Source organism: Mauremys mutica, chromosome 20, assembly GCF_020497125.1.
Source record: "Mauremys mutica isolate MM-2020 ecotype Southern chromosome 20, ASM2049712v1, whole genome shotgun sequence".
NCBI classification, from domain to species: domain Eukaryota; kingdom Metazoa; phylum Chordata; order Testudines; family Geoemydidae; genus Mauremys; species Mauremys mutica.
This window is the reverse complement of record NC_059091.1, coordinates 5,819,928-5,831,213: the sequence shown is the minus strand read 5'-3', so window position 1 is coordinate 5,831,213 and position 11,286 is coordinate 5,819,928. Positions and strand designations below refer to the sequence as shown.

General features: G+C 51.8%; 1 protein-coding gene across 1 annotated transcript in view; it reads left to right on the top strand.

Moving 5' to 3' along the window:
• The first annotated feature begins 109 nt into the window (after window positions 1-109).
• The window catches only part of LOC123353562 (keratin, type II cytoskeletal 5-like), a 54,475-nt gene continuing 43,298 nt past the window's right edge, over window positions 110-11,286 (top strand). The window contains exon 1 of the mRNA XM_044994755.1: window positions 110-210. The gene's annotated coding sequence lies outside the window, so the exon portion shown is untranslated. The remainder of the gene's footprint in view (window positions 211-11,286) is intronic.

The window sequence follows — 11,286 nt, the reverse complement described above, 5'->3', positions numbered from 1 at the left end:
CCAGGAGTGAAAGACAAGGAGTGGGCACCTGACCAAAAGAGCCAATGGGAAGGTAGAACTTTTTAAAATTGGGAAAGAAACTTGCTATTTGTCTTTTGTTCTCTGGGCTGCAGGGACATGGGGCAGTAATGTTGTAAGCAGCTTTAAGCCGGGTTTGATTACAGATGATCAGTTCATACCTCGAACCTAGGTACCTGGAGCCTCAGATATGTAAGTAAAAATAGGGAATGTCTAAAAAGACGCGATCAGGGTTATTTCTTTTATTTCTTGTGGACTCCTCTGTGCTAACCCCCGATGCTTTTGTTTGCTTGTAACCTTTAAGCTGACCCCCCGCCCCCAAGCAAGCTATTTTGGAATTGCACTTTTAAAATCTAGCAAAAGCCGAAGTTCCAAGCTGGTTTTGTTTTTAATAAAATTTACCTTTTTTAAGAACAGGCTTGGATCTTTGGTGTCCTGAGAGGTTTGTGCACATGCTGTTTGGTTAGCCGGTGGCAACAGCTGATTTCTCTGTTTTCTTTCTCAACTCTTGGGGGCGGGGGAAGGCTTGAGGGTACCCCACAGGGAGGAATTCCCAAGTGCTCCTTCCTGGGTCCAAAGTTTTTTTTGTTTTTTTTTTGCATTCACCAAGCCTAAGTCAGAGAAAAGCTGTGAGGTAGTGGGGATTCAGCCTTGACAAGGGCCTTAACAGATGGGCCTTTCTTGATCAGCTAAGCCAGTAAGTCTCAGGGGGAGACTGGGACGGGTGCAGAAATCTGGGACCTCCCCCCTACCCTGAATCTAGCAGCGTTTGCAAATTCTGTGCATGATAATAGAGGAGTTGGGTGATGGGGGGAGCGTAAGCAGCAGTGGGGTGAAGGGTTTGCCAGTGTCCCCTGACATCAGCGTTTGATCCCTATCAGTCTATGCTTCTTTCCTCTCTCTCCCCTGCCCTGAGAGGGTCTTAGTTCACCCAATAAACTTCTCAGCTCCGATAACGTCTCTGTTCTTACAAGACAAGTCAAACCCACTAGTGAGCATGTGTTACAGGTCCCTGATCCACAGAGGTTGTTCCTCTACTGCCTATGCTAAAAAACCCAGCTGTCAGGACCGGTGTGTGTGTGTGGGGGGGTTCTCAGGCCTAGTTGTTGGAGCAGTGGTGGTCAGGCCTAGGGGTCAGAGCTGGAGACGGCGGCCAGGCACAGTTCTGAGGTCAGAGCCGTAGTCAGGAGACAGAACCAAGGGTCAGAGCTCGAACCGGAAGTCGGAGCTGGAGTCAGGAATTGAGCAGGGGCGCTGGTCTGTGATTGTTTTGGGATCAACGACCCACTCGATGTTACTGAGCAGAGCTGGGCGAGTGGGGTGCACTGGGAATAGGGCTGGTCAGAAGACGGATTTGCTGGCCCATGAAAAATTTGGGGATTGTGGGGAAAAAAAAATCATCCTGAATTGGGATAAAAAGCCAAAGCGTCAAAGTGTTTTGCAGAACGAAATTCCGAGACAATGACCATTTCCGGCCACAATCGGAACAACCCCTTGACCTTTGTTTATTCTTAATTTTTTAAATATAAAGTAAAGAAAATTTCAAACCAAGAAGTTGTCCCGAAACAAAAAAATCAAAACTCCCCCCCCCTCTTGATTTTTTTCCTAAAGAAATTTCATAGAAATGGAGATGATTTCGCAAAAAAATTCAGATTTGGCAAAACGGCATTTTCTGACAGCAAACTCTTTTGACCGACGTATTCCAACCGGCTCAAACTGGGCAGGGACGGGGGTCTGGGATGGGCGTGGGAGAGGATTTGAGGGCAGGGGAAGGGCTTTTATGAGCCAGGCATCACAGGAGCAGAGAAAAGTCCAGGATGGGGTCAGGAAGGGAGTAAGCCGGATCTGGGGAAACTGGAAGGGAGGAGAGACCTAACAAAGAAACTGGTGGAAGAGGGGGAATGAGGAAGGGAATGAAGAAGAGAAATTTCTCTCCCTTGCCAGCTGGGAAGTGCAGAGCAGATCATATCTCTGGGCAGCCTTGGCAGTTTATATACCAGGGCGCAGAAGCTGAGTAAATGTTTACTCCACTCCCCATTCTCCAAATGGGCGAGAGATTCCCTCTCTTCCCTCGAAATATCCCCTCTCCTCCTGCTCTGCAAGGACGCTGGGTCTCGCTCCAGAGCCCGTGCCAGCTGTTGTGGGTGGAGATGGTGCCCCTAGCTGGCCTCTTCTCACTTTTTGCACTTTTGCACGGGGGAGCGAGCGTGAGCGAACGCGAGAAATGGCTCAACATTCCGAGCCCAGCCGCTGGCACAAAGAACAGCCCACGCTATCCACCCAGCGCCGCCGTTGGGCAGAATCCAAAATGTCGGTGGAAAAAACTGTTTCAATAAAAAAAAAAAGTGCAAATAATTCAAGTAAAAAACCCCATTGAAAGGGAAACAGCTTGAACATTGCAAAGCTGCTGCAGCAAAGTGGGGTGGCCCGGGCCAGCTCAAAGCCAGCTTGGGGATGTTACGTGTGCTGCCATCGCACCTTTGATTGCACTGTAGATGTACCTTCAAGCCAGGTCTGTCAGGAACCAGGGCCTGGTAGTGCCATCTCCGGGCAACCTAACGAGCGCAGCTGGCCTGGAGTTGGCTGCCTGATTGGCTAGACAGCCTGATTGGCAGGAAGAATAAGCAGACCACTCTTGGGTTAGCAGCTGCTGAGAACATTCGTGCTTGTACCATTTGTGGTTGTACCTGATTGGGTCCGGCCTGGCCTTACTCCAGGTAACTTGGCTCTGATACCCTGGTATCCGGTCTGTGATTCTGGTCTCTCATTCCTGCTGATTGACTCCTGCTCCCAACACAAGGTGTGGCCACCCATGTCCTGGTGGTTGATGAGATCAACCCCAGGCACGTTTGCTGGTACAGTAATATTGCTAAGGGGTGTGATTTTTCTTTTTATATTGTGGCAAAGCTCTAGTGTAGACACAGTTGTATTGGCATAAGAGTGCCAGCATCGTTTAGCTCGTTTGGGGAGCTGATGTGATGAAGTGGGGGTTTTATTCATCTTGTTATGTTGCATGTCAGTCTTAACCGTCCTATACTAATACTGTGTGTACCTTAGTTTCCCAGCGTCCTGCACCAATGCTTAGGTGGTGGGAATTGGGGGTGTGATTTTGCTGAGGCCCTCAGGGCAGGTGAGACTGCCCAGCTGTTTGCATCTATGTAACCTGTGACCAGGTGACACCTTTGAGACAAGGAGAAGGAGGAGGGTCATTAGGTGGGTGTTGGAGGTTGGGTGGCTGGAGGCTGGCAGTCTGTGTGTGTGTGGGGACTGGAAGAGAGGGAATCCAGGGCATCTGGCCCAGGATTCCTAAGATGGACTTGGCTGAAAGTCACTGAGGTCTGTAATAGCAAGCTCTGTTCTACGCTGTGTTCCTGTCGACGAATAAACCTTCTGTGTTACGCTGGCTGAGAGTCACGTCTGACTGCGGAGTTGGGGGCAGGGCCCTCTGGCTGCCCCAGGAGCCCCGCCTGTGTGGACTCGCTGTGGGAAGCGCACGGTGTGAGAAGGGGATGTTGAATGCTCCGAGGTCAGACCCAGGAAGGTGGAAGCTGTGGAAGCTTCTTACCCTGAAGACAGTCTGCTCCGAGAGAGGAGGTTCTGGCTGGCTTTGTATGGAGTAGTTCCAGATCATTGCCCAGTGACTCCGTGGCAGCTGTCTATCTGCTATAAGCACCCTTGCTGCTGTCAGCTGTGTCTACACTAGGAGCTCTGCTGGTGAACTCGTTCTGGTATGGACTAACTGCCCCACTATGGCTTAATGGGGCATTATCTCCAGTGCTGAAGCATTTGGACCTGGTCGCGTTCTACACCAATATTGTACACCCACGTTAGGCACTGATATGGCCCGTTACCATAGTATGGGAGCACCTCACAATCCTTGAGTGTTTAGCCTCATAACCCTTCTGTGAAGCAGGGCTATTACTCCCATTGTGCAAATGGGGAAACTGAGGCACTGAGCGGCTAAGTGCCTTGTTCCAGGTCAAACGAGAAGCCTGCGGCTGAGTTGGGAATTGGCCCTGCATCTCCTAAGCCCCAGCTCATGCCCTATCCTAGGAAACAGGTGTAAATGACTAACGCAAGGTGCAAGGCCAATTGAGGGTTGGGTCCTGGGTGCCCCAAGCCATCCAGGTTTTGCAGGATCAGCGTTTCCTGTCAAGGGCACTGCATGCAAGTTTCTCTGCTAGGTGGCACGGTGCCCCCTGCTGGGGCATGAGGGAATTGCTTCCAGGTGAAAACTGGCTTGATTCTCCTTGCTGCTCCTCTTTGGGGATAAGAAATGTCTTTATTCCCCGGAGAGCGGCTGGAATGCGTCCGACAGCCCTCCTGCTCTGACCTGCCCTCTCTGCTGGGAACGCACAGCCGTGGGGGCCTTTAAAAACAAAGCCGGCTGACCCACGCCACGCACAATTCTCCCCCTGGGGAGAGAGCGTGAGGCACGGGTGCCGGATGTTAGTCGCGTCACTTAGTGCATGACTGGAAGGTGCTCAGATCCTACAGGGATGAGAACCTAGAGAGGACAGATTAAGCGTCTAGTTCCTTCCTCGCTGCAGCCAAAGCAGACTCGGGCACTGGGGTCTGGCTCAGGCTGCAGGGGAAACATTTCTGGTTGAGGCTCCTTGGTTAGCATCTCGGGGGGCCTGGCACCGATTTCTATCGCCAAATAGCTAACGGGAACATACTTCAGCCTCTGGGCAGCTCACAGACTTTTCACTTTGCCTATATACTACTGGTCATGTGTTGATTGGTTGCCCAAGTCACATGGGATGGCTCCTGCTCCTGGATTGGATGACTGGAACTTTTAAAATGGTGGCTGAAGGATTAAAAAAAATGAAGAGCAAGTGTGACATGCTGTATTATCGGGGGTCTAGGTAGAGGATAAGCACCTACTACTGCTGGCAGCCAACGGATTTACTACTTCTGCTCAAGTGGTAAAGTTCTACTCTTTGCATTTGAACGGCCTGTGTTTTGAGCCCTGCTGGGGAGATGTCCAGTCACTGTGCTAGGTGCTGTACATTATTAGGTGCATTATGTAGCACCTATGTGCCTGTCACGGACCAGGACCCCACTGTGCTTGGCACTGTCCACGCAGAACCAAAAGACAGTCCCTGCCCAAAGAACTTACCCAGCAGATGTCAGAATAATCCGACTCCACAACTGACAATACAGTGAACGCCCCTTGTTTATTCATGAGGGCCCCAATCCTGGGCAGATCCTGATGCCCACGCAGAGCCCCATCATCTTCAACGGGACTCTGCCTGGGATCCAGAGTCTGTTTCTGTGTGAATCAGCATGTGGGATCCAGCCACAGATGTTGTTCCACGGAGCTCCTGGAACACTGGCAGCCTGTGGGGTGAGTGCAAACAACCTGCCTTAGGCCGGAAGGGGACAGATTCGCTTGCCATATGGTGCCTTCGTTTTTCCACATTACCGTGATGGTCCGTAAATTATGGATGCCCCTCCTGGGGATGCTGCCGGGATCCACCCAATTCCTCTTCCGTTGCGTTTCATTTGTTAGAACATGGACACCCCAGTCCGTGTCTCTGTTGGGTCAGAGCCGTGCTTGTCCTTGGAAGGGCAACAGACATTTCTTCTCCTCTTCCTCCTTCTCTTTCAGCCTTGGTCTCCCTCCATGTGGCCCCTGTAACTGTTCTGGTAGGATCTCAGCGCCTCTGCAAAGCCAGGCAGGGCCTCCCAATGTATTCCGGGAGGTGATCTCCTCCCTCTGGAGCATCATCAGGCAGGGCCACGATGGGAGATGGGATCGGGATGGGCCAGGGCTCTGAGGTGGCACTGAATAGTCTCTTTCAAGTGCTTGGCTGGCTGGTTCTTGCTCACCTGGACAGGGTCCAGCGGATGGCCATGTGTGGGACCAGGAAGGAATTCCCCCCCACAGATTGGCAGTGACCTTGGGGTTTGTTTTTTTTTGCCTTCCTCTGCAGCATGTGGGTGCGGGTCCCTTGCTGGGATTATGGGGGTGTATCTCAATCCTTTCCTTGCCACTGGGCACTGGTGCAAGTCCGTCTCCCCTATTCTCTGCCTGTGGCACAGCAGTCTAGTCACTGGAGAGCTGAAATACTTGGGTTTAATCTTGGGCGTCAGGTTTAGCGTGTGGGCGCTGGGTGGTGGTGGCGGCCTGGGATATCCAGGAGGTCGGAGTAGATGATCGAGTCCCTGCTGGCCTTAAACTTTACAGCAATGTGGCCTGCTAGGTAGGGTACTGCCTAGACCTCAGGACACCTGGGTTCCATTCCTGGCTCTGCTGCTGGGTGAACTTGGGTAAAGCACTTTCCCTCTGTGTGGGTCCATTTCCCCCATGGGAAAGTGTGGATGGCGATACTCCTTTGTAAAGCTCTTGGAGATCTATGGCTGAAAAGCGCTCGGTATTCCTAGGAAGGCTGGAAAAAGAACGTGAAGCTGATGTCGAAGAGAGCCCAAGTCCGAGGCTTGAATCTAGCCCCCACCTCCTTCCAATGTCAGCAGTTCATGAATCCTACAGTCTTGCTTTTGAATCAGAACAAAGTCTGGCAGGTGCTGGTTTTGGTTCCAGATCAGCTGAGCCGGGCAGGTCTCCATCAGTGAGGAGGTGGAAGACTGGCAAGTTATCTGCTATTTTGGGGACAGAACCTTGGTGGAGCAGCAGCCCCGGCCTCAATCTTGATTCAGTCTCTAACTCAAACAGGAGCCTAAATCTGGACCAGGATATAAACACCATCTCCAGGAGAAATCAAACCAGCCCTTTACCTGTCTTGGACGCTGTGCTGAGAAATTGTATTTCCTGATGCACAAGAGGCTGGTGATCGGGTAACGCAGCTAAACCTTTGGGGAATCAGCCCCTCTTGTGGGCAGACGTTAGCACCTACAAGGTGGGTGAGATAATGTCTTTTTTTGGGTCAGCCTCTGTTGGTGAAAGTGGCCAGCTTTCTACAGTAAGATCAGGAACAAAAATATTACATTAGGAGAGCGACCATGCTCCCCTGTTCATCCTCAATGCAAGGGAGACCTCTGGTGGCAAAACACTTCGACAGGCTGCAATACAATTTTTTTTTTTAATACCTCCTGTGCTGACTAATTGTCTGCTTCTTGAGCAAGGTCTCCTGCTGCAGGGATTCTGCTGCAAAGACACCCCTGGCTGGGTCATCCGCAGGGACTGAACCCTGCCTGGAGCCGAAAGTATTGGCTTCCTTTGCCATAGCAATAAAACCAGCTTCGTGAATAGGGCCCTACTAAATTCACAGCCCTGGAAAAACGTCTCATGGACTGTGAAATCTGGTCTTTCGTGTGCTTTTAGCCTACACTATACAGATTTCATGGGGGAGACCAGCATTTCTCAAATTGGGGGTCCTGACCCAAAAGGGAATTACAGGGGGGTGGCAAGATTATTTGGGGAGGGGGTTGTGGTATTGCCACCCTTATTTCTGAGCTGCCTTCAGAGCTGAGAGACCGGAGAGTGGCCCAGGGAGCAGCGCAGAAGTAAGAGTGGCAATATCATAGCCCCCCCCCCCCACGATAACCTTGCGACCCCCTCCAACTCCTTTTTGGGTCAGGACTCCACAATTACAACACTGTGAAATTTCAGATTTAAATAGTTGAAATCATGAAAGTTCTGATTTTAAAAATCCCCTATGACTGTGACATTGACCAAAATGGCCCATGAATTTAGTATGGCCCCAGCTGTGAACTCCAGATGCAGTAGCGGAGGCATACGTGGGCTTGCCACCAGAGGGAGCCAGAGAGCCACACAGTGGGTTTTACTGGGAAGAGCAGGAAATCCGCTGCATTAATGCAACACTTTCCATAGGGAGGCTTCCGACGACAAGGTCTGATGCTGCCCCTCTGTATCTCCTTGCAGAGCCCTCTGGTATCAGTCTCCTGCACCCAGGGTGGGCTGAGTTCCACCCAGCCCTGCCGATGGAGGCTCTGGACAGGTGGGCAAATTGTGCCTGGATACATGTGAGGAGCGCCCCCTTTCCCGCGAGCTCCTCCCGCGAATCTTCCAACTGGCTGGATAATTGTTGTACTTCTTGGTCCAGGGTTCAATCCTGACAGACCCACCCACCCTGAGGGCTGCCACACGCCCACCTTCAGACCTCTGGATTTCCCACAGTCCAAGGGACTTCACCTTGGTGGAGTATGGAAGCTTGTGCGTTGCAATGGCTATGCTGGCGGGACCTTTACCTCCAGCTAGGAGCACCGAGGCCAGAGGGTAGGGACCAAAGACCAGACCACAAGCCCTCCAGGCTGGGGCTGAGGGAGAGCTCAGCAACAGAGCCTCAGAACTTTCTTTAAGTTACAGAAGTACAGCTAGGCAGCTGTTCCAGCTAACAGCACACCAGACAGGGTGCACACCAGACCCCGCCATCCTAGGGTGACCAGATGTCCCGATTTGACAGGCTCCTATTTACCCCCCACCCCCTGTCCTGGTTTTTCACACTCCCTGTCTGGTCACCCTACGCCATCCTAATGTGTCTGACAAACTCTCAAAGCTGGGATGCAATGTGTGTCAGAGTCACAAACTGAGGGGAACACACAGAGAAAGTATTCACCCTGGACATGTAAATCCTGGGAGGTTCCTTCCTACCATGTCCGTGACCCATCCTATGAAGAGGAAATCAGGTGTACATTTTTAACAGTGAGATGGGGGAACTAACCATTGGAACAATTTACCAGGGGCTGGGGTGGATTCTTCCTCGCTGGCAACTTTTAAATCGAGACTGTCTAAAAGGACCATAAACCACATGATTGATTGGTTTTGGCGGTCCCTCAATTGCAGGATGAGCTCTACCATGATTTACATATGGGTTCTGAGATGATTCAGGAGTCTGATCCTGGACTGCAAATCCGTCCGCAGTAGGTACAGACATTTTGTGGCAGGCCAGCTGCCTGCTGGGAGAAAGTTTTCTCCTCTCTCTTTTCAGCTTCGAGGGTAAGGCACTTCTCCTCGAAGCAAGTCACTGCCTAATGGAGGATATGGCGCCATTGGGGTCGGTTGGTGGCTTGCTCCTCCCAGCTGGTGATGTCCACATCAGTTTTCTGAAGATACGCTTGCAGTGTGTCTTTGTAGCGTTTCCTCTGACCACCGCGGGATCTCTGACCATGGGTGAGCTGAGAGCAGAGGACTTGTTTTGGGAGGTGAGAATCTGGCATCCGCACACAATGTCCAAGCCAGCAAAGTTGGTGCATGAGGATCATTGCTTCAATGCTGGTGACGTTGGCTTCAGCGAGGATGCTGGTGTTAGTGCGGCGATGTTGCCACTTGACGTGAAGGATCTTCTGGAGGCATCGTTGGTGGTACCTCTCCAGACTCTTGAGGTGCTGTTGATCGGTCACCCAGGTTTCGCCCTCGGCCCAAAAAGTTTGCCCACCCCTGGTCTATAGGGTGAATAACTAGGGGCTTGCGGATGAAATTAGCCAGGGGGCGTGTGGGTGAAATTAACTAGGGGCAATGGATTGAAATAAAGACGGGTGGGGGAAGCTTTGCTTAATTACCAGGAAGATCTCCCTGACCTGGAAATGTGAGACTGGGTAACTGGCCCCTGGACAGGGAGCCCCCTACCAAAGCACAGGGGAATATGATGTAGGGAACAATTCTGCCCTGTCCAAGGTGCTTGGATGGATGAGGGGACTGACTTGGATTCTTTTGATTGCTCTTGGTTCGTCCTCCCATGGCTCAGTGATGGGGTCTGTGATACACTGTGCAGAGGCTGGGATGAGCAGCGGCTGCAGAACTGGCAGCAGCCACTGGAGGGCAGCAAAGGAACAGAAACGAAGCCGGTGTTTTCCAGGCTGGAGTGGCTGGCAGGTGAATCTGTGACACTCCTGTGGGTATTTAACTCGTGCGGAGAAGACGCCAGCTGCTAGGCCTGCTGGTGAGCTGGGCCTGGAAACTGTTCTAAGGCCAGTTCCAGCTGCAGGACCAAGGACTCTTGTCAACTTTTTTTAAAGCCCGCAGCAGGCTGGGAGCAGGACTCCTGGGTTTTACTCCTGTCTCTGGGAGCAAAGTGCGGTCTGGGTGTTAAGAGCAGGGAAGTGCGAACGGGGGCTTTTGGGTTCTCCTCCCGGATCTGAGCAGTGATTAGAACAGGGGCAGAACCCAGGAGAGAAGGAATCGGGGCCTTCTGTCCCCAGCTCTCACCTGACTTAGTGTGAGTGTAGGCATGATCTCTGTAAAACGGTGATGCTCAGTGCCTTGATGGATGGATGACAAGCAGCTTAATAATAATAATTTTATGGGGCACTGCCAGTTTCCAGAGGAATCAAGTGCCATCCATTCTCATGAACTTTCCCTGCCGTTGGCGGTGCTCAGTGACTCTGAAAACCCAAGTTAGCATCTCTTCCTTCAGCTGATCTTCAACCAGGATGTGCGATCTTAAAAAAAAGATCTGTGCACAACGTCACTGCAGTTCAGTGCATCATTCCGGCAGAGCACGAATGGGCCACGGTCTCGGGTATTAACATGGTGCTCAGGACACCTGGGTTTATTTCCCTGCTCTGCTACAGGCTTCCTGTCTGATCCTGGGCAAGTCACTTAGTTACACTGACTCCGTTGCATCTGGCCAAGATGGGGGGCGAAGAGCAAACTCGCTGAGAGGCAGCTGCCTCTCACCCATGTAGCTTTTGGCTGGCATAACTGGGGTTTTTTGCTGGTAGTGCTATGCCCGCTAGTGGTGTCTTTCATAGATATGCTGGCAAATTTTTTCATGGTAGACCAGACCTTAGTTCAGGCCCTATCTGGCATAGGATTCTGGAGCTGATGCGTCAGCCGGGAATGGAATGATTCAGGAGAGGGGAAAGTCCTAATGACACTATCTTAAGTTATTGATCCCAAAGCAAATAGGCAGGGATCTGCCCTAGAAGGCGGCTTTCTCTGGGCTGGAGGGCTGCAGGCATTTCATGCTATTACTCACCGAAGTCTTTCCCCTCAGGACCTCAAAGCCCTTAGCAAGCACTAAGGAGTTAAGTCGCACACAGGACCCCTGTGACTCACCGAGAAAAGCCTTGTTAGCTCATCCCAGGAAAAACTGCTCCTTCTTCAGCCATGGGCGTGAGATGTGGACAAGTCTCTCGTTCCCCAGGGCACGCAGTGAGTCAGGGCTACAGCCAGGAATAGAACCCAGAGGCCCGGCCCTACCTGTGTATCCCCCTGAAACGGTGTGTGTGCGCGGGGGTGAGTTGTGGGATAGGTACAAAGGCCATTTCTCCAGCTGATTGACACCCCCTGCCGCACGGCACAGCACCCTGAGGCCCTGATTTCAGGATCAGCTGTGCACT